Below are 6,782 nucleotides of genomic sequence, written 5' to 3'. Positions count from 1 at the left end.
ACAGTGATCTAAATTTTCCACAATGTTTTGTAACTGAGCAATGTGTCGGATAAAATATCAATTTTCAAAACTATAATTTCCTCCTTAAAATCATTTCAAGTTGGAAGAATAAATCCATCCTTTGTAATATGCAAAAGCAAAAACCTTTTCTGAACAATCAGTGAGGACTTGTTTCTGCTGTGCCTAAAATTTCATCACTTATTAAAGTTTAGCATTCTACCTTCTCTACTCCACCCCGCCCCCAAGACCTAGAACAAACATGAGGCAAGCAGACCAATGCAGTTAAAACGCTAATTCCTAAAATTTTAAGTTCTATTTTCTTGAACATTATGTTTTCATTGTGTTTATTTGGAAATGTTCCCTATGGGGGTAACAGAGTATATGATTATGAAAATGAAACAAAAACATTTAAATGGCAAGCAAATCCCCATAACAGTTTTGTAATTTTTTCCACATTTTCCTCCCTTAACTACTTACAAACCCAGAAGTGTCAGGGGACCAAAGAACACCTACATTCAAAACTTCATATAACCAGAAAACTTGTGTGTGTGTGTGTGTGTGTGTGTGTGTGTGTGTGTGTGTGTGTGTATACATATATATGTGTAGTGCTGGGGACTGAACCCAGGATGGTGCATATGCTAAGCATGTGCTCTACCCCTGAGCTATAGCACCAACCTACAAGAAAACAGTTTGATGCTACAGCACATGTTATTCCAAACTCCACAAGAGAAATATTACAAAATGAGCTTATGAAGTTGGTTTTCTCTTACATGAACCCCATGGCTGGTGAGTTTGGAGTAGACCAACAGATCTGAACATATCTCTATTTCTTATACTACACAGAATTTTTGTTTCCTTTTTTATTAGTGAATTATAATTATACCTAATGGTGGGATTTTTCTGTTACATACTTCTATGTGCACACAATAGAACAACAGGAATATTTTAATAAACATGGTGTTTTATAAGGATATTATTTTTGCCTTATCATCATTTAGCCAGTAACCATATGTATATGTTAATATCCATTAATATGATATATTAATGGATATTAACATATCCATTAATATATCATAATTATTGATTAGTTGTTATCATTAACAATCAGAAATTCACTTGATCAAACACTAGAAACAGCTCTTTTATTATTGTGGTAGTAAAGCTTGAATATTCCACTTATTAATATTTACTCCTAAAAAGGAGCTGCTAGATTTTTAACAATCAAACAATGTTTAGGATTTTGTTTGAAACTGTGTCTTGTGTTTGAGTTGAGGCTACATAGGCCAACAAAATTTCATTTATTAGTATGTGGAATTAAGGCAAATCCAGGTAGAAAAGTAAAGAATTAGAGTACTTATTTGAAATTAAACTTAATGTTAATTTATTAAATTGCTAACTGCTTTGCTACAGAAACTGGACATAATTTAATGTGTAGCAAGCTGTAGAAGAAGTTTAGCCATTACTCTATTGTTTAATATGAAAAATGACTTTAGAAAAAATAAGTATCAATGTAATTGCCTTCATATGTATCTTCTTTACATGTACAGAAATGCATGATTGCATGATTTCATTTGTTTCTATTCTTTTAGATAAGTGCACAAACTCTAGGAGCTTGCCAAAACCTATTATCTGACTTCATTTAAAATGAAAATACAAATCAAAAATCTATAATAAAAATAATTTGGATCAAAAGTTTTTGCTGAGATCAAATAGGTATTGTCCCCTTTCCCCCTTTACACACACACACACACACACACACACACACACACACACACACATACACACACACACACACACAATTTATTGAAGTATTTTGATGCTCCCATTAATCACAATTTTTCATAAGTTTCAATTTATGTGTCATTCTCCTCTCTTGGTGTAAAATATGCAGGTACCATTTAACTTTTTGTAGTTGCCTACCCCAATTGTATTAGAAAAATCATATTTGTCAATATTTATTGACAGAAGAGTATTTGAGCTTTATTCAACTTGTTTGCTATGTTTCCTTGTAACATTGTGGGCAGTGAAGTTGGATGGATCTGGAGCTAAAACATTATGCAAAAATCTTTAGCATTTGTGGGATTTGGGGTCAATGTGTTGACATATTTCTGCTTTCTGGTTTAAAAGGACAGCAGAGGGAGCCCCTGCATGACTTAAAAAGACCAAACGGAGGTAGGGGAAACTTTTCCGGGTGCGGAACTATGCACAGTGCCCTCTATTGGAATTGCTGGTGAAGAGTTTAGATTCCAAAAAGAAATTTGTAAGCATTTAATTTCAAACTTGATTTTAGCATGCTTTATTCCTAGTTGTCCTAATGAACATAGCCCATATTTTCAAAATAAGGTTCATTTTAACTACCTTCAATTTGAAAAGCAAGTACAAGTCGTACATGTTCACATGAAATTTGGAGTTGATAAATCAAATTTCTCTGCTAATCTTACTCTTCCAAAATTTCTATCATTGGTGAGGTGTCACGGTAGTTACTTTCCATAGTTACATAGCTCCTATGTATTCCAAAATCCTAATACACAGTGTATAGAACTATGTTATTCACAGTTACAATGATGTCAGTGCACAATGTTACTGAAAAAATATTTTCCAGTGGGTGAAAAAAAATGATCAGGATTTGTACTGATTCAGTGATGAACTTTAAAATCCACTTGAATGTATTTTCCTTGTAATAGATAGTTCCATGAAAATCCCAATTACTGAATATTACTTCAATATCAGCTTGCTTTCTTCTTCCTTTAGAAAAGTATTCAAAAGAAGAGTTCTTTCACTTCAGAGTGATTGGTAATAGCTGCTTTTAATTTTATTGTAAATGTGCAGTTACTAATTTTAAGTAAGAAATTTAAAATGTAATCAAATAATCTCTAGCCATATCATATGATATTGTGTCAGATGTGTAATTACTTTCAAAGGAGTCCACCTTTGCCAACCATTTTTTTTTTTAGCAAATACTGTCCATTTTATTTAAATATCATGTTGGAAAGCATTAGCATACTTTGGTTTAAAACTGTAATAAGGTAGGAAAATACTTCTTTTGATAATCTTTTATTATGATCTTATGAGTATAGATAAGGATCAACTTATTACAAAATAAGACAAATATTTAATAGCAAAGAGTTCATTTGGTGTTTTGTTTGCATTTTTGACTGGACTGGTTCTTTTGGCACTAAGTATTTTTAGTTTATATATATGACATTACTTTCAAATTTTTATTTTTATACTTTATATTGCAAATTACAAAGTTTGAGTGTGTACACACAGCACTAATTTGCAACTATATATATTTTTTCATTCAAAGAAAACTTAGGATATTGAAGACTTCTACAGTAAGAAATAAAAACATTCAACATAGTGAAAGTAAGCAATGTTTCCTTCTCACCTGCCCTGTAACAAGAACACTTAAAATTTTCGTGCCTGATTTCATTACCTGAAAGACAGCTTTACCCTCTAGTTCTACTTTGTGTAGACCAAGGGTAAATTGATACTACTTCTGACTGTAAAAGTACTAAGTCCTCGAGTTGTTTTAGTTGCCTTACCAAGAGAATCATTTCTCACACCAGCCTGATTATTGAAGGGACCACACATTATATAGAATATCTCACTTGTGTTTTATATGCAAGACTTATTTGTATTTAAAAGTACAAATCATTATAATATTGGAAAATTTCTTGAGCCTAATATTAGTCATGTTTTAAGCGCTTTTGTATTCACTGTCTCATATAATCGTCCCAATAAGTTGAATACTGGTAATATTCCTGTCTTATAGACCAGAAAAATTTAAGTTTGAAGAAGTAAGAGAATTGGGGGCAAGATCTCACAGCTGGTCAATGACAGGGTTCCTGGTGGAAGCCAATACCCTTGCTCCTAACTAGCTTTGCTTTGTTATGTTATCTCATCTCTGAAACAATGATAGTTCTTCAAAAGAAGTCTTAAAAGTTTGCATATGGCGGGTGGGAAATGAACAGAAGGGTATAAAAAAAGATCCTTAAACTGAACATAATCTTTGTATTATGCACCAGCCATCTCTCTGCATATTAAGAACAAATGAACAAATGTCATGATCTCACATTTGCAGTCCAAACTATCATAAATTCATCCAATGGAAACTATTTATATTTTTTCTACTTCAGAGATATAGGAACACAGGGAAATACATGAGTACTTGATGGACACATATGACTTTGTATTTTTTCAAATTCACATGAAAAATTTGATATATTTTATATTGCTTTTAAACTCCAAGATTCTTATTATATTAGAAATTATAGAACCGAAATTTAATTTCACTGTTTCACCTTTTTTATTACCTTTAGCTCTAATGGTTAAAATAGCAGGAAATTAAGGATTAATGCAAAAATACATAAAATTATATAATAATTAACACAAAATCTTTAATTGAAGGGCTTATATTTGCTATATATTAAAAAGTAGGTACAGATTGGGCATTAATGTAACCACTGTAACCATGATTAAGTGATTTGGCCAGTGACAAATTAATTTGAGTGAGAAAAGATAAAACTGAGTCATTTTCACTCTGAAATTTTTATTCTAAGCCTCCACATTTAAACAACACTACTGAATGAGAAAGTTGTTTTTTTTTAACAGAACTATCCATTGAAATTAACTTTGTTAGAAAATATGAAATTTGATTTTGAATATACTGTTCAAAAAAGTTTTACCCCTTGAAAGGAATATTTCTTTATGTAACAACAACAAAAAAGTCTAATGAATACAATTGATATTTAGTATAAAGAATGCACACCAACCCTGGAACAGTGGTACATGCCTGTAATCCCAGTGGACTGGTAGTCTGTGGCAGAAGCATCATGAATTTAAAGCCAGCATCAGCAACTTAGCAAGCCCTTAAGCAACTCAGTGAGACCCTGTCTCTAAATAAAACATAAAAAAGGGGTGGAGATGTGGCTCATTGGTTAAGTGCCTTGGGTTCAATCCCAAGTATCTAAATCAATCAATAAATAAAATGATTTACACCAATAACTAAATATCACAATTATAACAATTTAATGGGGAAATTTCAGCATTATACATTTTTCAAAAAGGGGAGCAGAGAGCTAAAGTATATATTTCCATCAACTTAGTCTCAAAGTAGAATTTAAGATCTAACCTGATGAACACTTCCTGTGTACCAAGCAGTTTTCAACTTTTAACTTTTAACTTTTAACTCATTGAATCCACTCCTAAAGGTTATTCATACCTCCTTCTTTCCAGGTGAGACAAATGAGGTAAATTTTTTTTAATTGTCCAAGTACAACCTCCTAAATAAAAATTCAAGCCCAGCTCAATTATAGAGTTCCTGCTCCCATCAGCATGACTTTAGCAACACTCTTATAATTAAGAAATATCCACTGTTGAAGTTATCTATCTCAGAAATTCTGCTGGATTTACACACAGTAAATAAGATTAAATAAAGATCTCAATTATGATGTAATGTCCCACATATATTATCTCTGAACAGCATCCCCTACTGAGACTTCTAAGTCTGTAAGTCATATGCATATCAGACTTCATAAACTCCATATAGAATCTGAAAATAAGGCTGCTTTTTTCTCTTTAATTGTCATTCATCATGTAGATTTTGGAGGCAGGGATGAGGATGGGAACTTGGCCATAGGACAAGGTGGAAAACTATAATTTCCTTGAGAGAGAAACATCCCATTAAAGGAAAGACCTGAAGGACTATAGACATTAACTCCAATTTTTTTTCTTCAAGAAAGTATTTCTGCTTTGAGATCTTGTTCCAGGTCAGTGCAAAAGGATTCATTAGTTCTATGAATGACTTCCCTAACATTCACATTCTGCTTTCTGTTTATCTCCCTAGTTTCCCTCAAGTTTTTGACTATTCAGGGCTAAATTCTGGCTTTCCCACTTACTAGCTCTGCAATTGAAGAAAGTATTGAATTTCTCTCTATACCAGGTTCCTCACTTAGACACCTTAGAAGGTACACATACTTACATACCAATTAAGGTTATCATAAGGAGAAAGTAAGATACATACGTAAGATGCTTAGGATAGTTTTTAGCACTTAGCAAATTTTCCCTCAATAAATACTACATATTATGTTTTAAAATCAGAGGAATCAAGATTGGCAGTCCTAAACATATTCCTGTAAATGGATATAAATTTTTCAAGAACTTTTTCAGATATGTCAATATGTTCTTGTTCCCTTATGTTAGTGAAGAAAATCAGGTTCAAAGTAAACAATTGGCAGGACATATTGCTTTAGGCTTGTGAGACTAGAGTCCCCAAAACTACTAAGAATTGGTACAGACCAATTGTACACATTTCCAAAGTATGATTTGTTTTCCTTCCTTTAATTTGGAATAAATTTTTTTTATCTCAGGTTGCTCATATTTTAAAGATAAGTTGGCATTAATCCTCACTCAGGTAATAATAATAATAATATATTTTATAGAGATTGTTCCCTTTATTTTAGTGTAAGAGAAGAAAATTAGATTTGGTCTTATACATATGAGTCCTAGCTTCATCAATGTCTGTAGAAGAGAATATTCATAGACTTGACCTTGACAATTGGAGGTACATATTAACATAGTTTCTGAATTTGCCTGATGGAGAAATGTAGTCTTCTCATATTTGTCAATGTAAGTTCTTAATGGCTTAAACAAAAATAACATAAGTTATAAAACCATATGGCCAAAGTTCAAATCTTGAATACATACCTTAATAGGTAGTTAGAAATCTTTGGGCAAATTATTTAACTTCCTTGAGCTGCAGTTTCTTTGTCAACAATCCA

The sequence above is a fragment of the Ictidomys tridecemlineatus genome, chromosome 9 (assembly GCF_052094955.1).
Source record: "Ictidomys tridecemlineatus isolate mIctTri1 chromosome 9, mIctTri1.hap1, whole genome shotgun sequence".
NCBI lineage: Eukaryota > Metazoa > Chordata > Mammalia > Rodentia > Sciuridae > Ictidomys > Ictidomys tridecemlineatus.
This window is presented reverse-complemented; position numbering follows the sequence as displayed.